The 26,885-nt window shown below is 39.0% G+C and overlaps 1 protein-coding gene across 1 annotated transcript in view; it reads left to right on the top strand.

Annotated features, from left to right (window-relative positions):
- Positions 1–26,885, top strand: part of WDFY4 (WDFY family member 4) — a 4,454,583-nt gene that overhangs the window by 2,786,391 nt on the left and 1,641,307 nt on the right. The gene's annotated exons all lie outside the window — the stretch shown is intronic.

The following is a 26,885-nucleotide window of genomic DNA, read 5'->3' as shown; positions in this document are numbered from 1 at the left end:
TCATTTCATTCTGAAAACATATAACGTGATGTCCTCCTATCTCGCCTTCATTCATAGAAGGTTGGGTTCTGACTCGGTCTTATACAAAAGCTCAAGGTCTTCCATTAGCTCGTGGCTAAAACCTTATCCCATCAAGCAACACTAGAGCACCCCAGATCTCGTTTGCTGCTAAATAAAATCGGGTGCTCTTCCTACTGGCTCTGGCTAAGTAGATTTTTCTGCAACATATTTTGTAAAATTGTTAGCTTTTTTCCCAAACTGTTTTATTCTAGCTAATTTTTGACTAAATAAATTATCTGTGTTTCGCCTTTTCTTCTGTTGTTATTGCTGTTGGCCATCATCCTTTCTGTAAGGCCTTTCTTCCCCTATCCTGTCTTTAAACTAATTTCTGAAAAGGCCATTTTAGTTAGAGGGTTTTTCTTCTCTTTTTTCTTTTTCCTCCCTTAAGTATAGGCTAGTTTGTTTAAATTACAGAGCTGCCTTAGGCCGTTTGACTTAAAGGGATCTTCCCTTTCTTTTTCCTCCTTAAATTCACGAGGCTAGTTGGTTTAAGTTAGAGGACTTCCTTTGCCCATTTAAGTTAGACAGCCTTTCCCTTGGTGTTTTTGATGTGATTGCTTTTTGTGCTTGTTGTTTAAAAAAAAGGTAAAAAAGTAGGCAGTAGTAGAATATATTTTTCTGTGTAGTTTGTTAACTGCTTTCCTGTTGTTGTTGCTGATTTGTCATGTCTTCTAAGGAAGCAAAACCCTCTGGGTTTAAAAATGTGTCAAGCCCATCCAAAAAATGTCTATAACTGACAGACATACCATTTGTGTGTACTGTCTTGGAGCGGTACACCTTCAAGAGTCCTGTGCCATCTGTCACTCCTTTAGTCACAGGGTATTATTAGAAAGAAAAAACAAGTTCATTCAGAGAGACTTGTTGAAGACACCCTTTTCTGAAGCAATTGAAGAAGGTCAGGGTACTTCAAAGTCAGGCCAATCTCCTTCTTCAGAATTGGACAAGTCAGGGAAAAGGTCCACATCTTAGAGTGCTCAGTCGGAGCCATCTAAAAAATTACCTAAAGTTTCTTCTTCAGACCCGAAGGCAGTTGAGCCCGAGAAGCCTTCTACCTTGGCTCCTTCAATTTTGGTGCCATTGGAATTTCATTTGTGGTGCCGGTCCCCTGAATTGGAACTGGTATTTCCCACTCTAAGGTCTCCATTGTTACAGTCCTTCAAATCTCCTGCTCTCTCCACTCGATCTTCCAGGAGTCTGTCCGATGGTGATGTGGATCATGTGGTGCAGAGGCTCTTGAGGACACCGGCGCTCTCCAAACTGTTGTCAGATCCAACCCAGAGGGCTTTGGAACCAACAAAACCTACCCTTTCACCATTGATTCCTCCTCTAATCCGATCTCGGACCTCAGAGGCAAAATGTCCAGAACTGATTGTTGTGGAACCATTGGAGTCAAGACCTGTGTCAGGATCTTCGGGTCTGACTATTGCTGTGACTTCCTTGGTTCCATCCGAACTAGAGAAGTCTAGGAGCCGACGCTCTCTAGTTGGGTCCGGGGAGGGGAGTCAGATCACACTATTGTCAGATTTGAACATGCCTCTCGGGGCATTGGCTTGGGTGAGCTCACCTCCTACCTCAGCCTCGAGCCAACCCCCTTGGTTCCAGGGATTCCCTCTGGTTCTTTGGAGTCGGGAGTTTCCTCTGACCAGGGGCGGGGGACTTTCAAGGTGATGAGAAGAGTGCTGTCTCCACAGACAGGCCCACTCTCGAGTTGGGACATTCTTCCCCCAAAGGCACTGGTGTCTGTCTTGATACCACTGCATCCACAGAGATGCGGAGACCTGTGGCTTCAGGATGCCTCATTGGGTGACCCCCTCTCTTCTGAAACCTTTCCAGAATACCCTTCTGAAGACATCGCTCAGAAGAGGCTATGTAAGAGGAAGCATTTAGACTCCCCATAGGAGTCCATTACATCAGATACAGACCTTGATGATTTGGAAAGGTCCCCACGGTCGCCCTCTGAGGCTGTCTCCTTCGCAGACATCCTTGAAATACTAAAACAGAGAGGAGGCTGGAAGCCCATCTGCCCTTCCGAGGAGGAGTCTGTACACCTGAAGACCTTTGAGTCTCACCTTTCCGCCACTTGGGTGTCTCCGCCTTTCGACGATCTGATAGACTTAGTTTGTCGAAAGGCGTGGGAGTCTCCAGACTCAGTGGAACCTGTTCCTCGGAGGCCAAACAAATTCATCACATAACCAACAGACAAAATATTCTAGCCAAAGGAGTCTCAGTAGATGGTGTTGTGGTGGTGGTGGTGGCGGCAGCCACCAAAAAGGAACATTCAGAGACATCCTCTTCTATCGATCCGCCGAACAAAGACTCTCATACGATGGACAGATACAGAAAGCACATCTTCTTTTCAACAACATTTGTGCTTAGATCGCTGAATTATCTGACTCACTTTACTAGGCTTCAGAGATATCTTCTGAAAGAACTAGGAGATACCCTCCAAGGTTCATTAGCTGAAGAGATATCAGAAAAGGTTTCCTCTCAGCTCTCTACCTTAAACTCAGTCGTCAACTCCTCCATGTGACTCATTTCTTATGCAGCAGATGGAGCGAGCAAGGCAGCGGGTTCCGGAATTTCCCTAAGGAGACATTCCTGGATGCGATTGTGTGACTTTGTGGAGACTTTTAAATCTTATTCTGTGAACAGCCCTTTCGATGGCTCGTCTTTGTTCAGGCCAAAAGTGAAAGACACACTACCCAGGTGTGAACAAGAAGGAAAGACTCTCTCTGCCGTAGGAGTTCATTGTTCCCTATGTACCAGACCTTATCCAAAAGGTCAGAAAGGAGTAAAAATGTGGTTTTGAAAATCCCAGAGAACTTTTCAGGACACACGTGGTGATTCTTCCCCCAGGGGCAGAGGGGGAAGTGCTAATGGAAGACGCCAACCACATGGCAGAGGGGGTCTTTAAAACCAGAGCTACAGGGAATCTTTCCTTGGTAAGCCCTTTCAGTGTTCCTGAAAGGAGTCCTGCCTATCCACCTCTGGAGGCAGTCGGGGGTCGTTTGTCTTTGTACTCAGAAGCCTGGTCAACATTAACAACAGACAAATGGGTACAAAGCATCATATCCAGAGGTTACTCCATATTCTTTTCCCTCCCCGTCCCAAGCACAAAAAACATCCCTGACATTTCACCCAGTCAAAGGGAACAGGCAACTCTAGAAATACAAATGTTGCTAGACAAAAGAGTCATCCAAACAGTCCCCACAGACCAAATAGAATCCGGAACTTACTCAAGGTTCTTTTTAGTTATAAAGAAAACAGGGGACTGGAGACACATCCTGGATTTCAGCAAATTAAACAAATCAGTAAAAAAGTCAAAGCCCTGGATGGTAGCACTGCAGTCAATACTCCCTTTTCTGGGACAATACGATTGGATGTGCTCGATAGACCTCCAGGATGTGTACTGCCACATAAAAATGGACAGGGTGATCCAGGAGTCATTTGCGCTTTTGGCTGGGAGCCAGTCACTACAAGTTCTGAGCTCTGCCCTTTGACCTCACTACAGCCCCAGAGTGTTCACCAAGTGTATGGCAGTAGTAGCAGCTCACTTGAGACGCCTAGGATTCTGAGTGTTTCTGTACCTAGCTGACTGGCTCCTAATGGCCACCACCGAGCATCTACTATCCAAAGTGAGAGATACCACCTTGCATCTCTGCTTTCACATAGGAATCGCAATAAACTATGAAAAGTCTGCCTTGTTGCCATCTCAGTGTATCGTTTTTTTAGGAGCAGATCTAGATACAACAAACATGATGGCAAAACTTCCCTCCAAAAGGGTTCAAGTCCTAAGATGTCAGGTCCTAAACCTTCTTTCAAAGAAAAAAGTACAATCAAGAACAGTCCACAAAGTCTTGGGAACCATGGCAGCAGTGATAACTCTAATTCCATTAGCATGTCTGCACATGAAACTTCTACAGTGGCTACTGTTAACTCAGTGATTCATGCAGGAACTACCCATGTCTCACCAAATTTTGATAATGGAATCTTGCAAGAAAGACCTTCGTTGGTGGCTTTACTCCACTCATATCACATTAGGTCAACCCTTTGTTCTTCTTCGTCCATTAACCACAGTGACCACGGATGCTTCCCAGATTTGGGGGGGGGGGCATTATCTGGGAAGGACAGTCCAAGGCACTTGGCAGGTTCACGAGGCCCACTTGCACATCGATGTCCTAGAGATAAGAGCAGTACTATTAGATTGCAAGCATTCCAGGACACTCTTCCGCTATTAACTATTGCAATACAGACAGACAACATGTCAGTTGTGTGGTACATAAACAAACAAGGAGGAACCAGATCTTACCCCCTTTGTCGGGAGGCCCTGAGAGTATGGCAGTGGGCAACCTCCTGCCAATGCAGTCAGGTAGCAGTGCACATCCTGGGGAAATCCAACGTGTGATAGCAGACAAACTCAGCAGAGCTATGTTAATTCCTCACGAGTGGTCCCTAAAACAGGAAGTGGCGGAGAAGATTTTCCGAAAAAGGGGACCAGCCTTGCTGCGGCATTTTTGCCACATACATAAACACCAAATGCAGCAACTACTTTGCCCTGATCCCCCCTCTGGGAGAGTCACCAAGGGATGCACTTGTCCACGACTGGCCCTCGGGTCTCTCTTATGCCTTGCCTCCTTTTCCATTGATATCCAAAGTCCTTCAGAAAGCCAGTCACTTGCGAAGGAACTTGATATTTTGTCACCTCATACTGGCCTTGTCAAATCTGGTTCCCCTTCCTGTGGCCTTATCTCCAAGAGGAACCATGGATTCTGGACCCAGTTCTGGACCTCCTGACTCATACATCAAGGATGCTCCACCCCTCCCTTCAAACTTTCAAATTGACAGCTTGGCTGCTCCGATTCCAACCATAGCCAGGCTTCCTAACCTTTCCCCATCAGTAAAACATATCCTGATCTCGTCTCATAAGGCTTTGACGAGAAAGTTATATAGATGGAAATGGAAAAGATTTTCTTCGTGGGCCTTGAATAACCACATTGATCCCTTCTCTGCCCCAATAGCTTCCATTCTTGAATTCCTAGCAAAGCTGTTTAATGGAGGGGCAGCTGCAGCTACTATTCGAGTTTTGTTGGCAGCCATGCCTAATTTCCATTTAGGTGAAACAGGTCCCAGTGTGATGTCCCACAGACTTTGCAAAGCCTTTCTCAAAGGTACTATTTTATTGGGTCTATATCATATGAGCGAATGTTTTGAATATCGAACACTCTAAAGAGTGAAAATGCTGGACCTCAGACTCTTTATTGTAGAGGGCTGCACCCCCCACACCCCCTGCTAAATATATATATTCCAACTCTGGGATCGCACTACAGTGAGGAAAGGGCAAATATTCCGACCTTCACAGTACTGCAATCCCACAAGAAGCACTTATAGGTCCGGCATTTTCACTCTTTAGAGCGTTCGACATTCTTAACATTCGCTGATATGTTATAGATCCCTTTTATTAAGACCATCTATTAAGGTCCCTCCACCACAATGGGACATGAATTTTGCCATCCTGTTTGATTCTTCCCCATTTCAAGCCTGCATCATCCTGTGATCTCAAGTATTTGACTTGGAAAACGATTCTTTTGATAGTTATTACTTCTGCTTGAAGAGTTTCAGAGCTGCAAGCGTTGTCAATAAAGCCTCCTACATGCTTTTCCACAAAGACAGAGTATCCCTACGAACAAACCCTTCCTTTCTACCCAAAGTATGCTCAGAATTTAACCCGAACCAATCCATAGAACTTCCATTTTTTCCCCCAGCTATGACAAGGCAGAATATATGCTACATCAGCTGGATGTACATAGACATTTATGTTTCTACTTACATAGGACAAAAGACTTCAGAAAATCCAAACAATTATTTGTGTCCTTCGCAGACTCAAAGAAGGGTGCTCTTGTGTCTAAAGTCACACTTTCAAAATGGCTATCAGATTGTATTACCGTTGCTTACCAATCTCAAAACAAAAAACTTTCCCATAAAGTAAAAGATCATTCTACAAGAGCCATTGCAACCACTTCTGCCTTTTGCTTGAGACTATCTATTGATACCATTTGTGCTGCAGCAACATGGGCAAGGCCTCATACCTTTATCACTCATTACAGAGGTGATTTGGCCTCCAGGAATAGTGCCTCCTTTGGGTCCACTCTTCTGAAGAATATTCTCTCTTGAGCCACCCAAGAAGGATGGTGCTGGGGACGCTGTCCCAACCTGCTAAGAATGAAGGTCAGATATGACTTCATCACATAAAGAAGTTATGTACTCACCATAACGTTCCACGTGTGTTGTCCATCTAGTCTTCATTCTTACATCCTAGCCTTCTTCCCCCAGCCCTTTGCTCCTGGAAGACCAAGCTGATGCAATTGGCTATTAATGTACTTTGACCTTCTTGATTGCTTTATTAGGTATTCAGCGACCTTTATTTAGCTATATCTGCAAACATGATCTGGGAAGTGCTAGTGGTGCATGATGGAATAGGGTTTTAGCCACGAGCTAGTGGAAGACCTCAAGCTTTTGTATATAACTGAGTCAGAACCACGGATTGGTTCCGAACTCAAGCTGCTAAGAATGAAGGTGAGGTGGACAACACACATGGAACCTTCTGGTGAGTACGTAACTTCTTTTCTGACTAACTTAAAGAAATTATTAGAATTAACCTGAGCTGAGCTGCATCAAAAATATATGCATGGTGACGTGGTTTGTTGTTAAAGCAGCTCAGTTACATGCAGAAGGCACTGTATAATCCTGGATGTAAGTAAACTATTTGAAAACAAGGTAAAATCTTCGATTATCTGGCCTAACAGGGAATAAAGAAGCAGTGTGACTATTCTGTTAATGTCAGTCAGATCAAAGATGAAGTTTAGTAAGGAATCGTCCTTAGACATCCCCACCCCCAAGTCTAGAGGAATTTTTTAAATCCACAATGACCATGTATTTAGTATTGCAGAGCAAGCCCTAGTATCCTCTATTGTGTTTTAAGGTCCCATATTTTTCTTATCAGTGACCAGAGGTCCGTTAATGTAGGAGGACTATGTCTCTTCCAGTGTCTTGTAATAACTTTCTTGCCCAGGATTAACAGCAAATGTAATAAGTGAATATCGTGTTTGGAGAGATACAGACTGAGATTGAGACCAAATCCTGTTAGGGGAGATATGTTATTTGAAAAGACCCTGGCTATACTCAGTTGCAAATGTCCTGAAGTTCTACTTTTAGGTACCTTGAACAATCCCAGAAAGTTTCTCTCTGTAATTCCACTCACCTGTGTCACATCTCCAATGTGCAGTCAAAGTAATAGGGGAACATGTGAGCTATCCTTAATGGTGTGAATAACACTTAAACATTACTATCTAAAAATTTTACAATTACTAATTTTGGAGGCATATCTGTTAATTCATATCAATGTCGACCAAGTTTTAAATGTAAGCCTAATATTAATGTCTTCCCACATTTGTCTTTTAAATAGTTATAGATTAGTCTTAGAACACAATCAAATGTTGTATATCCTTGAAATAAACCCACTAGCTGGGAGTAAATCCTGCCTTGTTTCTGTCTACCATGGTACTATCTGTGGTCAACCAGATCTTTTGTCTAAATCTAACCTTGTTTTCTTAAAAATAAGCCATAACTTCTCCACCAAGTGTTTGTCTGAATCTGTAGCCCAAGTTAGACTTTATATCTGGCTATTGTACTGATGCATTCTGTATTAGGAGTTGATCCCATTACCGCAAAGCAGGACATGCCCTAAGTGTCCTCTTCTCTTCATAACTTGCTAGTCCACCAGCTGTGGTTAGATAGATAGATAGATAGATAGATAGATAGATAGATAGATAGATAGATAGATAGGGCATAAAATGATCCATCTGCTCTTGTGACTTAGCTGACTAAAAAGCCCATGTTGTAGTCCTCAAAAACATAAAGAGTGCCTACATGAAATCGTAAACTCAGAAAGGTTAGAGGTTTCTCCTGTTAAATTTGAAATAATATTCTTATAGATAGATTTAATCTGAAAAGTGAGAAGACCATGTACATTTTAAGCGTAGCTGCTTTGTTAAGTATCAAAGTCTGGAATAGAAAGATCACCCATGTCTCCAGGAAGGGTTAAGGTGGACCCATGAGATCCTGGGCTTACTGTCCATCCATAAAAAATAAGTGACCATTCTTTTGATCTTAAGGAGAAACCCTTTTCTGAGGTATAAGGAAAGACCTTGGAAAGCTTATAGTATCAGAGGAATGATAAAACGTTTACTAGACATTATTCTTTGTTGAACATCTAAGTGTATTCCAAAGATGAAAATTATGTATTTTACCAATTGTATCATTATACATTAGTTCCACTGAATCTTCTGGAGTAGAAAAAAAATTAACACCTAAATAGGTCATCTGATTGAGAGTAGCCAAGAAGGAAAATCCATGCATGAGTACTTTGAGGGTAAAATGTTCAGTTTAACCACCTCAGTCTTAGCCTATTTAACCTAATAACCATAAAACTCCCCAAAAGTGGTAATTTATCTGAAAACTACATCCTCTTTTACCTCATGAGTTTGAAATTAAAACAGCAAATCTGATTTTGTCTTTTCTGTCCGATTCAACAGTTGGAGTTATCAGATACGATCAGATCTGACCTTGGCACTTTTTTCAAGAGCTTGGATTCAGAGTTCTGACTCCTCCCCATCCACAATTCTCATTTTCCGATTCACTTTTAAGGTTTTACTTTCCAGTACTTAATCTTTCTCTAGCTGTCTTCCCAGATATGGTAATTAGTACTGTGTTCTGATGCTTTTCCCTTTTTAAAGGACTGTTTGGTCTTCCCGCCTTCCCTAGCAAAAAAAAAAAATTCTTTATTTTAGTTTGTTGCTGTTTTTCTTCTTCTGAGTTTATAATTGCAAGCACGTTTTCTCTTAGAACTTTTTACTTCTGCTGGTGTTTGTTGTGGTGACCGTTTTGTTGGTGCCATGTATGACAAGGCTGCTGGATTTAAAAAAAAAAAAAAAAGTACAGCTTGTGGGTACAAAATTCCATCCCAAAACCTTCACTCCCTCTACATTTACTGTTTAGGTGGAGCTTGCTTAGATGTTGATTGTGAGTCCTGTGCCTTTTTCAAGGTAGGGCTGTAGCTGGTGGTCAAGACAAGCTGGTACATAAGGGCCTTCTCCCTGCCCAAGTAGGAAAATTGGTGCCTTCTGTTTCAGAAATCTCTTCTCTTTACTCAAAGAAGTCTAATAAAGTAAAAACTGACAAGGAGAAGGAAATGGAAAAAGAGAGAAAGAACTTGATCATGAAAGGAGGGTAGAAAAGTCACAAAAGAGTTCCCTGGATCCATTGGTCCAGTCTGGCCCAGCATTGAAGGATTAAAGATGCATTGATCCATCTACCATAGAGGTCCTTTGGATCCATTTCCTTTCTCTACTCTGTTCTTTCTCCCTGAAGCCAGCTAGCACTAAGTTCGACTCATGTTTTTTGCAGAAAAACCCTGATGCTCACCTCGGCTGCAGTCAATGGCTTCACCATTCTGGTCTTTCTAATTGTGGAAGAGTCTTTTGGGAGTTGACATTGACAGCCATAGGGCACCTATTTCTCATTTGACAGAATTATCAGTTTTGACTCTTGCTGTTTCCATTACCCCCTTGAATCTGTCCCTGTCGAGTTGTGATGGAGTTTGGAGCTATGGCTCGGGGTCAACTTTGAAGTTTTTTTTGGGCAATCCTTGCCTCTCCTTGTCTCTTGGCTGAGTCTAATATGGAGTTGGGCATGGTCCATCTCTGTCTTCCTCTGCTTGAGGAGGTACAGCTTTGGTTTCTGCTTTTGAGGCCTTTGAGAGAGTCCTTTCCAGGTCCAGAGAGGAGGTGTCTGTATTTCATTCTGTTCCATTCCTACCTCCTATGGATTCTATAATCATGTCCACTCAATCTGTCCGACATGGGCAATCAACCTCACTCAGCCTAAGAGGTTCTTCATTTGAGAACTCCGCTTCTGACCCTTCCCCAGAAACCCATATGGGGAAGGGCCCTAGAAAATGGGTAAGAGAAGGCACTTAGACTCCTCTCTAGAGTCTGTGACAGACAACACAGATTTTGATGAAGGGGGAGGGTTCCCCATGAAGATGGTAAACATTGTTTACTGGGATGGTCCAACTGGACATAGCTCTTTTTCAGTGGAGGCCCGGGGAGAAATTCTCCACTTAATTCTTCTTCCTTATGTAGTAACAGATTAGTCCTACATAGGTTTCCTTTGGGTGTATTCTCTAACCTAAAGTTAGCCACTGCTGGTATGTATCATGATATAATTTTGGCGTCTTTATGGTGAGTGTCTCCATATAAGTAAAGTTATATGCATATTCCAACATCGGGAATATTGACCTATACCTTAGTGAAAAGCAAGAGTAGCCAGGTCCTGCACATTTCACTCACTGTCACAAACCTGCCATCCCATTCATGGAGGTTAACTGTTTCAAGAATTTATCAATGGTAGGGATGGCACACAGACTTGGTCCAGAATATACCTCACTTTCACCAAGAACTATGTTCAAGTCATTGGCATTGGCTCCAAAAATCAAACCATTGTGTGTATAAACCCATTCCTTCCTGATGTCTGCTAAGTCCTGTTTTAGTGTGCCCAGAGGAATATATAGACCCTAGTGTACCCTAGCCATCCTGTAATTAAGACATATCTTCCCCATTTATCTGAGTTTTTTCTAGCTACATAAAAAGCCAAAGAATGTTTAACTAATATGACTTCCCCTACTCCTTCTTCTGCCCTAATGATAGCAGGCAGCCCCCACCCCCCCACACACACACACACTTATAGGCATATCCTTCCATATTTAGGCACTCTGTTTTGTTTACAGAGTGTGTAACCACCATTAACATTCCATGATAATATTTTGACTATCCTAACAGTATAATGATGATAATGATCCGTACATTCCAGTGGCATCAGGTATGTATAGTCACACAGTTAACTATGAAACTTGATCATGTCCAAAATGAGTGAGTAAAGCAATGCAGGATGTTGCAGTAAACCAGCGTAAGTTAGAAAATAAGTCTCCCTCCATTGTTACAGAACTCCTTCCACAGTACCGTAGCAAAACATTAACATATGATGAAAAAACACATATAGTAAGTGTAGACAACAAAAAAATCAAACAACCCAGTTTAAACCTTAAACTGTGCTGTATCTCCCTAAAAGGATGCTGATCACCACTATTCAGCTGAAGAACTGGAAACAAATATCACAACTAATATGGAAGTGATAAAGTTACCCCCCCCCCACCAAAAAAAAAATAAAATAAAATTTACACACTAGGGATGGCTCCCATTACCTCACATATTTTTTTATTGGAACTGGCCTGATGCTGAGTTAATATATCCTTAAGAAACTGTATATCTATATCCCAAATTCACCAGCCTGTTAATGGTATTAGGTCTGGATAAGTGTCCATGCTAGTTCGTAACATTCAGTACAAATACCAATGTGCACAGAAAATGATTAACAAGAAACAACAATGAATGTTAATTCTGCTTATAATAAGTCACATTGTAATTATCCTGTAATAAATTCAAGCTGAAGCAAGGCAGGATATCCATATAATTTTTCAAATACATCACAGCATGCCATCTTCTTTGACCCTAGTAAAGTATTTGAAAAGTAACCAAAAGTATAGCCACAGGACTGAATGGGTAACTGCCATGTTTTTACACCAACCAATTTTTTTCAGCTGGAGTAAAATTTTCCTTGGCCACACTATTCTCAGAATCACTCAACCAAGCAATGAATAAACCTTAGACATTTCCTGTGGAGAGAAACATGGTTAATTAGCATTAGTCACTCCCCAGACTGCTACATTAACATGCATCTTCATCCACAGGACCACTCTTTGCCTGTGGCACCAGCATGGGAAATAACTTAGCAGTAGAGCAGTCTCAGAATTTTAAAGGATTAGCATGTTGTTTAATCCTTCCAAACTCAGGCTTCTGCATTGCACTAAGCCTTTCTGAATCTGAGGGGACAGAGTTACAGTTTACCACTAAGAGTTATGTCAGACAAATTGGTATGGTAGTTAAGAAAAGCTGGCTCTGTTTGCAGATGACATTATTTTATACCTGACAAAACCAGAAAGGGACATTACAGTATTATGGAACATTTTGAGATAGTTTCAGATCTTATTGGGATACAAAATTAATGAAGCTAAAAAAAAGGCAATAGTGGTAAATTACATACCCACATACAAATTGACTTAGCAATATCCATACTTATGGGGACATGATAAAATTAAGTATTTAGCAGTATGGATTAAAAATGATTCCGGTGTGGCAGCTAAGGATATGTGTTAAGAAACTAAACAAAACGTAATACAAAAACTGAGAAAATGGAAGCTCTGTTATATAGCTACTGATAGTAAGATACAAGCAGTTAAAATGTTTTTACTCCCTTTAGTCTCATATACTGTTCAGGCATATTTTTATCAACCAGAGGAGAAGCTGTGGATAGCAATTAATAAAGCTGAAGAATTATTTCTGGGACGAGAAGATGGCAAGAGTCATGTGGGATAAGCTTATTCTTCCAGTAGAACAGGGCGGACTGGGATTACCTGATTTGAAGGGGCATTTTAGAGCAAAAGAGTTAAGGCTCAGCAGAAAACTATGAGAGATGATGGTGAAATGGGGGAACTCAAGAAACAAGGAGGGAGTGGGATTTTGTATCCAGATCTTTAAGGAGAATAACAGTAATCATACATAATATTATATTCATAAAGTAGTAGAAAGTATTCTGAGAACTAAGCCAACATGGGATTGGAGAAAGGAGATTCTGCTGATAGGGATGACTGCAGTTAGGGATACAGATAATAGGAAAGAGTAAGCTGGAATTTGTTGGATAAAACTGGCAAAAGAACCAAGATATTGGGAGCAAATAACTAGAGAGGGGAAAGTTAATAGAATGGGAAGACACCAATAACTTGTTTGGACTGCAAGTTCGAGATTGCCTATGAAGGATTGATATCAGAGTATAGGCAGAGAGAAAAGAAACAGGGGATCCTAAAGTCCAGGACTGGTAGAGTTTTTAGTAGAATCTAGAACAGAAGTTGCCATTAAAGGAATAATTAGTTGAGCATATAAAATATTGCATGATAACTATAAGAATTAATTAGTGGGGGTTAGAAAGCATTGGGAAGAGAGATTGGATAAGCAATTCACAAAGAAACAGTGGGGGGTATATGTATGCTTCCGAATATGCAACAAAGTTTAGAAGATTTAGGATCTTCGCTGAGAAGTGTTTACATAGGTATTTTTATCCTCCAAGTAGACTCCAAAGAATTTTTCCTCAGGTAGACAGCAAATGTTGGAGGTGTGATGGGGAAGAAGGAGGTAATGAGGAACATATTTTCTGGGAGTGTAATGAGTTGGCAGACTTTCAAAGATTCCCTGCAGACAGCTCTGTTGGAGATGCTGGGCGAGCAAATTGGTGTAACTAAGGAAATTATTTTTTTGAGTTATGATACAGAATCAGAATTGCCTGGACATAGTAAGGCCGTGCTGAGTCTAATTATGATGGCTGCCAAAAAAGCAATTACTAGAAAATGGAAATCAAAGTGTAAACCAACTTTATTAGAAGTAGTGAAGATAGTAACAGAGATAAAACAACTGCAATTGGAATCTTTAGAAAAAGGTAGGAGCAAATTACATAGGAAAAAATGGGAATTGTGGGATCAGTACATGCAGAGGAGAAACAAGGTTTAAAAACTGGCAGGGTTTGAATGAACTGTTTATTGTCTGACTGTCGATGACTGGATAGATTATAAGTGATGTACAATGCTTGCAGCTACAATTGTGCCAGCATGATTTGTAATGTATAATGTTTGCAACTGAAATTGTGTCGGTATGGTATATTTTCATTTATATAAATGTAAGATTGCCTATGTCATCCATGATAGTTTCATAAAGATGTTTTTTTTTTTTTTTTGAAGAACTGTGTCAGACACATCATCCAAGAGATGGAATCCCAGTACAAGTAATTGCTGAGATCAGTCTTAACAGTATAATAAGCATTTTTCTCTAATTTAACTTAGCACCAAGTTGAGCTTTAAGAGAGTACAAAATGTGTTCCCAAAAAGAAAAAGGTAGTTTATATACTTGTTTATGCAGACTGAATGTAATTGACTTTGCTCTCATATTGATTATGTAGGGGTAACTTTTGTTTACCTTTCTTTACAGTAGCAGATCCTTATCTTTGAACCTCTGTTTGATATCAACTTCCTCAATGTAACACAAAGCGTGATAATTTACTGTTAGAACAAGACACCACCACTAGCAAAAAAGAAGAAAGCTTTAGATATCTTGGTGTTTCAGGTGAAAATATCTATAAAACTATTGTCGCTGTCAGAATTAATACAGTAGTGTTTAAGTTGTGTTGAAAGAGCAGATCATGCTTACTTGACAGACTTCTTTGAGAAGGTCACTAAGACTATGGATAAGGTCAAAACACTGCACATTGCTTCCTTTGACCTGACCAAGGTGTTCAACACAGTACACCACTCAGGCATTGTAGATAAACTTGCAAAATTAGGCATAACTCATATGTTGGCAAATGGATAGCCAGCTTGGCTCACTGATAGAACACAATAAGTTAGGATAGGGGAATCCACCTTCACAAAGAGGCCAATCACTAGTAGAGTCCCAGAGGGATTGCTGCTGGGACTTCTGCTTTTTGACATCTAATTCTCTGGAGTCAAGGCAAACTTCCTTAATTGACAGGGGCAGCCTGTGAACAAGCCTATATTATAACTGTAAATTCCTTGAGGTATTGCTATGTAAGCAGTATTTTGTTAATTTGGGGTAAGTGTGGCTTGCTTAAAATGGTTCTTGGGCCGAATGGCTAGTAACCAACTATGAACATATATATGTATATAGACATACAGAATGGAATCTATGACTGCCAGAATCTTTGAAACATCACCTAACTATATGGTGGATGGAGTAATGGCAGTGGTTGTTATTGTCGAAGTTTTGATATATATGCTTTTAGCTAAACTGTGAAGGTATTCTTAAAACAAATGTGGCTGAAATATGAAAAGTGAGTCTTAATATAGAGGAGTTTATGGAAAACGTTTTTAGCAGAATTAATAAAGCTGATGAAATCCTTTATGACCACATAAACACCAGTTCTGTATTGCATTAGAACAAGGCAGTGAAGGAACATTTCATTAGTCTGCAATTATATCCTGTACTAGTTGGTATTAAGCTAAATGAGCAGGAGAACAGGGCACAGAGAAAAAAAAGCATGCATGCAATTTGAGACTCAGAAACTAAAGATGGAAAAGAGTGTGTCAGAATTATGAAGGGCAAGCTAGCAACCTGAAATGACTTGCAATTGAAATATCACTTTGCGTTTGTTGGCCCAGCGCCAGTGGCAGCATCCATACATCCTCAGTATCTTTTGGTAAGAGATGAATATTGGTTTCAAAACAAGTCTTGTATATGTTCTAGAAGCCAAGCAAAGTCTGTAAAGTAGAAGACAAATGATTTTTTAAATATTTCTCCATCAGAAGTATAAGAAATGTGCCTAATTCCTGGTAATCTGGCATATACACTGAGTAAAGAATTTGGTATTCTTAATGTCGAACCCAGCTTTTGTTGATGTTCAGAAAGTTGTTTATTCCCTTTGTGAGTTTCAGTGAAAGGGTGAACGGTGATTTTGCACAGAAGCCCAAGGCAGAAAATGGTAATTGAATGCTGTATGGCAGTGGTGGTGGTAGGGAAGATGAGCAGTAGGCAGATAAACCACAGAAGATGCTGGCTGTGCAAGAACAGTACTCATTTTAAAAAGTTTGGAAGACAGAAAATCAGAAGGTAAACAATGGCCATGGAGAACATATCCCCAGAAATGCTGTGGTATTATAAAATCTATACGCTGACACTAAGCCATGAGTTTTACTGCTTTAATTTTTCTGCAGTGCTAAAGTACAAACTTTCTAAATGTTGCATTTTTTTTTTCTTTTTTAGATACTGTAATGCCCAAGCAGTAACTTTTTATAGAATAAAACTTAAGCCTTGGTTACTTTATTTTACTAGTATAAGCTTACTGTTTGCCTTCATATCTGGTAAACAGTTCATAAAAAGACAATCTGTTATCGTCTGTATTTGTAATAAACAATTGTATAATTCCTGCTCTATTCTAGACATCCACTGTTCCAGAGCTGTTTATTTAGACTTTTGAAATGAATAAGTATAGTATTCAGTGATACAACCATTCCTGTTTTTTTTCTTCTGTACTTCAGTTTTTCTTCAAATTATTATTATTTAGATGTTGGGATGAAATTTGTGCCTGTTGTGTTGGAAGACTTATGCTGCGAAGAAATGTGTCATGGCAGGAGAGATACAGAAGGGGAAGGGTTGATAACCTTTATTATATAGTGTGTACCCAAGTGTCTACGGTTTTGGAGCCTAAATGAAGATGTGTAGGGACAACTGAATCTGAAGTACAGTTGTTAAACACTGCCAAAAGGCTGTTTCAGATTATGAGTTTATTCTGCTGTCACAGATAGCAAGATGCCGCTGAGTATGATTTGTAGGGAAACACATGTAAGAATTTTAATGGTATAGTTAAGTTGTTTAGACATGCATGGTTTCCCACTGTTATAGTTAGGACTCTTATAGAATACATGTAAAAAGTAATGGCAGCTAGTTATGTAGTATTATGTAATTGACCCTGAGCACAGCTGACTGAGTTGTTATGTAAATGGATGAATTGCGAAAAGTGGATGTCGAATAAGGCCAAATATTTGGTAGTAAAAAGTGTTTTGATTGAAGTAGTATCTGGGGTATCCCAACTAATTGTATGACGTATTCCAGGACTGGTGGTCACCGCATAATTCAGAAAAGAAGGATCCAAGGAAATGTTGACTATTGATTAGTTGGGGGGGGGGTTGACTCACTGAACAGGTGGAAAATCCTAATTCTGTGTGAAACATGTTGCATATGCATATTGGTATATGCAAACTTCACATATTAAATGTGGGAAATTATAGGTTAATGTGGTGAGTTTCTGAATGGTTTTAGGTCCTCTCTCCACTTAGATTATTATTATTTATGTAATACAAGTATAAGCAAGGGCAGTGAATATGCTGAGTACTTGTTGGCACAATCAGGTAGAAATTTGTGACTGATGTCCGGTATGTTTTTGATATCTGGGGCTGTATGACAGCTCATTGTTCATTATTTCATTGGAAGAATGTCTTTGTTGAGTGATTAAGGGAGCCATCTAGAGCATGCATGTAGGGAAATCAGTGTGTATTTTGCTTTAAGAATGGTTGAAACTAGGTTTTTGGACCTTTATAATGTGATTGTTTTCCTGGTGAAATGGTTATATGGTAGGAGTGGAGCCAAATGTATTGTCTGACCAAATTTAGATATTACAGTTATCTTTTAATTAAGTGTAGTACAATAAGGAGTTAAAGGTTACATTTAAAAATGTGAGGAAAGTAAGTAAATTTGTGGCAGTGTTTATTGCATTAAGTAAGAAAGGTCACATTTTAAAGATAACACAGAGGTAATATATTTTAAAGTGTATAACATCATTATAGTATTACCATGGCATGCAGTCTAATTTGAATGACTGGACTTAATGGACATCAAGAGTGAGGTCCTTAATAAGCTATATATCAACAAAAAATGTTTTATAATGTGATGGAAGTTAACATTAGGGTGACATGAGTGGGTTAGGATGACTGTGGAACAAAAATGTTGCCGGATGTTTCATTATTGGAAAGTAATAGTGCAGGCATAGTTGAGTCTGAATGCAGGATAGTGGGAATATATGTTTGCTTTTGTCAGAAATGTTTTCTAATTCTTCTTCTTTCGGCTTTTCCCGGTTAGGGGTTGCCACAGTGGATCACCTGTCCGCTCATGATTGGCAATGGGATTTTACGGTGTGGAGTTGCCAGCCCAGCACCCAACCTTCCACAGAAGACACATATACACACACACACACACACACACACACACACACACACACACACACACACACACACACGTACTCACGCCTAGGGCCAATTTGGACTGTCCAATCCACCTACAACATGTCTTTGGGATATGTGAGGAAACCGGAGCACCCTGAGGAAACCCACGTGACCACAGGGAGGACATACAGTCTCTGCACAGAAGGCACCCCAGCTGAGGATCGAACTGGAGAACCTCTTGCTGTGAGGCAGGAACACTAACCGCTGCACCACCGTGGCCACCCGTCAGAAATGTTTTCTACTAAACATGATAATATATTTTAGATGGAGTTTAATTGTATATAGCAAAAATGTATTTAATTTTATAATTAGAGTGTTTTAGAATTGTACTCAAGTCTGATCATAGCTAATGATGCTGTATGGAGAAAATCATTTTGCATGGCAAGTCTGGTGATTAATGGCCACAGTAATAAAAAAGATATAAAGCAGTAGTTTTACTGATAATGACACAGTTAAAAAAGTTGAGTTACAAAAACTAAATAGAGCAGTTAGCAGCTGGAGTGTTAAGGGAACTATAAGTGATATCCAGTACTCAGGAATATAGATGAAAGAAGTTTTGTAAAAATTATAAATTAATTATTCTTATTTATAAACGATATGTGCTGTCATTTGCATGATAATGTGTGTTCAGAAAATGCAATGTTCAATAAAGATATGTATTTTAAATAATGTTGAAATTTATGTATTGGATGAAGCTTTGTGAAAATAGTGATGGTAAATCATTTCTTTTTATTGTTTCCTTCAATGAGGTTAATTTGTGAATTATGGCATGATTTTCCTTTTGCTGATGAAAATATGTAAGAAACTGTCATTGTTAAGGAGGGAAGCTTTGTTGTTCAGTGCATTAACTTGTAATATAACCCACTTGTACACAAGGCAATACCAACACTTTGAATCAGAAAGAGAAAGAGAAGCTCCAGGGTTTAACTGTAAACGTGTATAAGCAGTAAATATTTTTGCGTGTTAATTATGAATTTTTCTCATAGCACCATAACAGTATTATAGAAAATATCCTAGCAATGCATACATGCTAAACAGTCAGGTCTCCACTCACGTGTACATTTTGCTTTCACTGTAATGAAGTAAAAGTAGCTACTCTCCAATTATCACATCTCAGTTCAAATGCTGATCATTTCTATCTTACTGTAACTTTCTTCCGTCTAAAGCTAAGACAGTGCCCTGCTTCCTGACTGTCTCAGTCATTATGCTGAAATATGTCCCTGGAGCAATTTTTAATCACCCCCTACCAGACCCACACTTTTTGAAAGCTTGCTAACCTTTCTTGCAATACTTTTACTACCTCATTTAGATATCACTCATTAACTGCAGAATAAGCGGCCAATTAATCCCAGTATTCCACCTTGCTGTACCACTATACCTATAACTCGTGTTAGTCAATTTATTTTGCTTCTTTCTTTTTCACAGACAAGTTTTCGATGCTTTTTTAAGATAATTTTTTTTCAACATTTTGGGCATTAATACTCCATCCAGTTTATCCAGCCTAGGCTTTAGGATATTTTTACTGCTTTCCCCGTCTTTCAACTTTCAACATTTTACAGTTGGTCTGCATTTTTTGTCAGACTTGCTCTTTAATAGTTTTATTAGGTTCTGTCTGAAGTTTTTGAAGGTTTTTTTGATTGAATTTGCAGGGTTGATTATCAGAATGGATAATGAGAATTTTCAGAAAATGTAAGCGTGTTCAGAAATTACCACTTCAAGGCAAGCAGTGTATCCATTTGCACTGCCTAGCAGAGTATGCAGATTTTATATGTGATATTTATAAATATTTTACCGCTAGTACTATTAGGGAGAGTAGAAATAGAAAGAATTTTTAAAAATGGAAGAAGCATTCCTGTCAGCTGGTGAACTTGCAGATTAGAAGGCTTCTTCAGAGCCAAATTCATTTTGACTTATGTAGTTAAACTTACTGCTAACTGTTCTAGACATATCAGAAACACAAACTTCAGAAGGTTAGGCAGTCTTCATTAGCATTCCAGAGAGGCTAAAATTGATGGTGATGTTCCTTCAGACAGATCTGTAGGTCATAGGTTATTAAAGTTGATTCTAGGAAGTCTAGTGACAGGCTTTATTAGGTCATAGAGCTTGACACCTTCGTCTGTTTGGTTTGTCACATTAGGGCTCTAGACTGTCGTCAGCAAGATCAATGCCTAACTCAATCTGTTCTACAGCTATTGACTATGTCAAATTTTTGGAGGCCTTCTTTAGAACACGGCAAAATATGTGTCATACCTCTACCACTCTGGTTTTATGATGGAAGACATCCTGCTTTCATGAGCTTGAGATTACTCAAGATTTGAATGTTTGGACTCATTTAGTCTAATAGATTTTAGGGATCTACTGGATTATATTTCATGAAGAGTTGCCTGAGCGAGAACTAAGTTAATTCCTTCACTTGTATAGCCTGCGTTGAGTTTGTATGCTCAATCAGTGAGTTTCTGTGAACACTCAGTGTTCCAGTCACTAAGAAGAAAGTTGAACTGTCTGGTGTGTTTTAGCCAGTTTATGGCTGAAAATATTCCATAACAAACCAATTCACTTATTTGATTAAGAAATATGTTAGATTAAAGATTTCAAAATAAGGAAACATGTCTTTTCTGTAGATCATTGGTTACTGGGCTGTAGAATAATGAGAACTATCAGTGTATCGCAGTGTTATATGCACGACCTGTTTGTCTTCCATTTTCCAGATGACATCATTGGACTACAGTGGACATATTAGGACTTCAAGAAAGCTAATATAGTTGTTGTCTTAAAGTATGCTTTCAGACTTAAACTAAATCACTTAGAACAATATCATAGAAATCTATCATGAACAAATTAAGACACTTAAAAGGCAGTGATGTATTTATTAAGCATGTTTTCTTTCCTACTTACTAAAAAGATGTTCTGTGACCATAGATAGGTAGGTGACAGTGACTGTTTAACATTTAGTGAACTGTAATTTTCATGCAGTGCAGAGACCTAACATCAGTAAAACAGATGGAGAAAATAGTATTCATTTAACAGGAATCCTGCTTTCATGGGCTTACAGGATCAACATATGGAATTAGGAAGGAACTGTAATGAGCCCAGCACTTCCTCAGTCTGCTGTTATTTAGTACCTTACATTTCATACGAGAGAAGTAGTCTGGCAAAGGTTAGCAATGGCAGAATAAACCCTCTGGCAATGCTATACCTTCCTGTTAAGTGTTTTAAAAAATGAAAATGTTAAGAGAAATTCTATGAGTGGATTTATATACCTCATATAAATATTCTAAGCCAGTATCAGTATGCTGTGACTGTATGGCTGTTAAAAGACTTTGTATTCCAAACCATGTTTCTAAAGTTCAACAGCAGGGAGCTAGTCAGTCAAAGAGAATTTAAGTTGCATTGCTGTCCCACTAAAGTCATTAACATATTTTATCAATGATCCTTGTTTGTCCATAAAAGCATATTACAAGAAATAAAAAATGTAGACCATTATGATGCATGATACTTCACATATAAAATACCTGATATCAAGTATGGAAATGTTTGTTTAACCTGCAAGCATTGGCTAGAGAATAACAAGGTGCCTATAGTAAAATAATACAAATAAAAAAAGCTAATAATTCACTTCCTTTCCCCTGTGGATGACATGGCCAGGAACTAATGGTTTAATCTTGTATGTATAATTGTTTGTATATGTATTTCATGATTAGGAACCATTAATTGCATTACACAGCCTAAATAAAAATGTATTGCAGTGTTTTTGCATATTGTACTTTCCTAGTGTGATAGGAACAAAAACATAGCCATAGGCATAGACTTCTCAGCAAAAATGCCTCCATAAGCACAAGCTGGATGATCTAATTTGCACTACCTTCATGTCATTGATTAAACAATGTAATATCCTCTAAACTCATTTCACTGAAAAAGAAGTTGGGACAGAAATAATCATGCAACTGTTTTGCAACTGTTAGATACATTTGTGTGGCTGTCCACATAGAGAGCTAAACCCTGTAACATTTCATTTTTCTTCTATGAGTGCTTCATTGCATTGCTGTTCCTCCTGAAATCAGACTCAATAGACCTTTGATGAGTAAGGTATGCTCTTACCAGACATTTTGTCTGTAGTTCTTCCTTGTATTCAGTTATTTGCAGATCAGATACTGGAGAAGAAAAATAATGAGAAATTAAAGTGCTGTAACTTTGCCTAATGATAAAAGATTGCAAATTCTTCTTTGTTAATGTTTCAAAGGCTTTCTTTAATAATTAATTTTAAGGTCAGGAGTTTTCTATGATGCAAACTTTAATGAAGTTCTACAAGCATTTTTATTGCATCCACAAGGTGACACTGAATATTTCTTTTGAGCTATATTTTTCTGAAACTAGTTGCTTGTCACTGGTGATGCTGTCAGCAGTGGGTTACAAGAAATCTGTGTTGCTGATTTGTGGAGAGTAGAAGGGGATTTTTCATAGAGTTACGACATTTGATACCCTTCCACTATGCATATACGTACCATATGTAATTTTGCCAGCAGGTGGCTACATTATAAAGTTGTACATTTATTTTCTGTTTTTTTCCCTCTGGTTGGGTTTGATCTTGAAAAAAAAGCCAGTGGATCAGAAAGCTAGAGGAGGTGCAGAGACAAGCAGCAAGAGGGATTAAATACCAGCATAGTTCCCACTTTAGCACTGATTAAGAAATGTACCATTCAGAAATGTTTGCTGCACTTAACCTTCTTAATATTTTGCAGCACAGCATGTGATGCCAGTTTCCATTACATCTTCCACATGATCTGTGTTTCTGAAAATGAATCAGCCATTTGAAATTATTGCGTCCCTACAATGTTTTATACATGTGTGTGTGTGTGTGTGTGTGTGTGTATGTATATATATATATATATATATATATATATATATATATATATATATATACACACACATACACACACACACACACACACACACACACACACACACACATATATATATATATATATATATATATATGTTTACTATTAAAACATCGAACATCACAAGGTTGGTTTACTATTAAAACATTGAACATCACAACGTAAACCTATCAAAAATGCACTTTACATGTTCGATGTTCACAACAGTAAACAGTATGAAATATCATATACCAAAGCATTTGAAGTCGAATTCGACTCCTGCACGCTGGTGTCCGTACTACAATGTACTGACAGTCATGTTTTGCAGGGGGTCAAGCCCCCCTGGATTTCCCACACCCCCTGCCACTTATATATTCCAACTCCTAGATTGCACTACAGTGCAGAAAAGGGTAAATCTCCCAATCCACACTGTCCCTTAATCTCAATACAAACATTTCCTACATGTGCACCACCTGCCAGACTACATATGGCCGAGAATGTTATGCTCGACTGTTTTGGCTTGATTGCTATTATGCAATCAGATAATTACATTCGACATTCTCACTGTCTTCTAATGTTTTTTTCTGCATTCAGAATGTCGGACATGTGAGTTTCAACTAAGCCATGTTCATGATACTGCTAATTCATAGGTAGGTACTATACTATCGGACCAAGGTCCTACGTAAGCTTAGCCAACAAGGTAACACAGCTTACGCCACCCAAGAAAGTTATTTTCCTGTGCCACTGTCCAGCAGAGACACAGAAGTGATCCCTGGGGTGTATTTCCTATTTTCCATCCACTCATCAGGATTTTTCTTGAAGAGTGCTAATGCAGAACTTTGCTTGACAAAGATGGGTAGCTTGTTCCAGAGTATAGGAAGTCTCTGGGACAGGAATCTATCCCTCCAGCGTGTCTTGTTTATTGTGGTGACAAGGTTTAGGTTCCTAGAGCGTGTAGCTTGAAGGGATTGGGATTTCTTTAGGTGTAGCATGTCCAACAGCTCTGGGTTTGACATAGCTTTATATGTTAAGGCAGAGATCACCTCGGAGTAGGCGATATGCTACAGAGTAAAGCTGGAGTTTTTTTAGGCGGTCATTGTAGGGCATTTGTTTGAGGCCAGTAATCCTCTTTGTGAAGTACTTCTGTGGCCTTTCCAGCTGCTGCAGATGTCTTGTGAGGTACATTCCAAAAGGGGCGTTGTACTCTATAATGGGTCTAATGAGTGACGAGTAGAGGGGAACAATGACCTCTTTTTTCCTGGATGAGAACCCTTTTATATATATATATATATATATATATATATATATATGTGTGTGTGTGTGTGTGTGTGTGTGTGTGTGTGTGTGTGTGTGTGTGTGCATGTGTGTGTGTGTTTGTGTGTATAGGTTTACTATTGAAATTCCGAAACTGTAAAACTGTATTGGTTGACCAGTCAGAATGTCAACCCGAAATGCTGAATTTGGAACTTCGAAACAGCAGCCATGGTGAAAATGAATGCATCTACATCCATAGTTGAATGTATTTGACATAGTAGGAGGTGACTGCAATCACCCATGCTATGCACATTAATGTACCGTTACACTCTACAGTTACCAGTACACATTAAATATACCAACTCCGTGATCGCACTACAGTGAGGAAATGGACTAATTCCCTTTTCCTCACTGAAGCACGATCTCCCTACAGAATGCTGAATTCACATACTCAAACTACACTACCCATTCGCTTTAGTGTAGTCGATGCATTTTGGTTCGGGATTCTGTAGGTGGATTGGATACTCTAAATTGGCTCTAGGCATGAGTGCGTGAGTGTGTGTGCCTTCTGTGGAAGGTTGGACGCCGGGCTGGCAATGCGACACCATAAAGCTCCACTGCCAATCATGAGCGGACAGGTGATCCGCTGTGGCAACCCCTAACCGGGAAAAGCCGAAATAAGAAGAAGATGATTCTGCCGATTTTTAAAGTGCCTTTCGACTACATGCCGTCCGAGCACACGCACTTTTGGAAATTTAATAGTAAACCGTATGGCTCTACATTGCTGAAACTAAAACCAACAAACTGTAAGCAGCACATGTAAAACATAAGCCTGAACTTCTGAATGGAGATCATGGACACAGAAAAAAAAATCACCTACTACATTTAAATACATAATTTAACAGACAAATATACATTTTTCAATGTTTTTGCATGAGGACAGGCCCCCCGAACCCCCCACACTCCATGCAAATTATACACACACACATATATATATATATATATATATATATATATATATATATATATCAACTCCGAGATTGCACTACAGTGGGGAAAAGGGTAGATTACCTGATCCTTACTGTACAGTGATCTCCATTAAGAAGCATTGAAAAAGGTACATTTTTTTATTAAAATTAAGTATTTAAAATGTAGTACCTGTTTTTTGTCTGTGTCTGCGAGCTCCATTCAGAGCCCCCGACTAGTGTCTGACATGCGCAGTTGGTGTTTCGCAGTTTTTAGTTTTGGCAATGTCATGATTCATTGTTTTGAGCATTCGATCTTCTTGCCTCGATCTTTTCAGTTTCGTTCTTGGATCTATATATATATATATATATATATATATATATATATATATATATATATATATATATATATATGTATATATATGGGTCTACTTCTAAACGGTAAATATACCATTCCACACCGTATGGTGGTCTCCATTTAAATTGCTCGAACTTTCAAAACTTTGATCTTATGGTCTTGGCCATAAGAAAGTCGATGTTTTGAAAGTTTGAAATTTAGAAGTAGACCCATATATATATATATGTGTGTGTGTGTGTATATATATATATATATATATATATATATATATATATATATATATATATATATATATATATATGATATATCCTAAATCATCTTCTCCAAAACAACCTACTTGCTAGCTGTCAACATGGCTTCAGACCTTCCCACAGCACCACCACTGCTCTGCTCTCCTTCACAAACACCATTAACATTAACCGCAACTTAAACAATCTTTCTTCTGCACTATTCATTGACCTATCTAAAGCCTTTGACATGGTAAATCACAAAATGCTCCTCCACATTCTCAATTCTCTATCACTGGATCCTAACAGCTTAACTTGGTTTCAATCCTACCTTGAAAACCGTCAACAAGCAGTAGTCTGGAAAAACTCAATGTCTGACCACCTTCCTATTTCCCTAGGTGTTCCACAAGGCTCCATCTTAGGTCCACTTATTTTTTCCATCTTTATCAATGACCTTCAATCAGCTATCCCTTTTTCTAACTGTATTCAATATGCAGATGACTCCACTATTATCTGCACAGCTACCTCTCATGCTGAACTTCAGTCTCTTACACAAAAAGCCTTTAACACAGTTGAACATTGGTTTTCCCAACACTGCCTCCTACTCAACCCTAAGAAAACAAAACTTCTACTCTTCTCCCCAACACGTAACCAAATCCTCCTACATTTCTCAATCACTTCGAACAATACTAGTATTTCCCCTGAAACCACCACTAAACTACTAGGAATTACAATAGATAATAAAACTCAATTTTGAGAATCACATTAACTCTACTATAAAAAGTGTGAACAAAAAAATAGGAACCCTATATAGAATTAAACCATTTCTTACCCCAGCTACTAGAATTACCCTAGCTAAGACCCATCTAATCTCTACTTTACTCTATGCATGTCCTATTTATACCAACCTGTCAAAAAAAACCTTAATAAACTAGTTATATCCTACATCAACATTGCTAGATTTTCTACTGGATCTCCTTTTAGAACCCACCACTGCATTAATCTAAGACAACTTGGCTGGCTCGAACTTCCTAATCAGATTAAACTTCAACAACTACTAATAGCTCACAAAACCCTGTACCAGCCCACCAAAACTCCAATACTCACCAGCCTCATTACCCCTTATTATAACCT

The sequence above is a fragment of the Protopterus annectens genome, chromosome 14.part0 (genome assembly GCF_019279795.1).
Source record: "Protopterus annectens isolate FY-2018-M chromosome 14.part0, PAN1.0, whole genome shotgun sequence".
NCBI classification, from domain to species: Eukaryota; Metazoa; Chordata; order Ceratodontiformes; family Protopteridae; genus Protopterus; species Protopterus annectens.
This window is presented reverse-complemented; position numbering and strand designations above follow the sequence as displayed.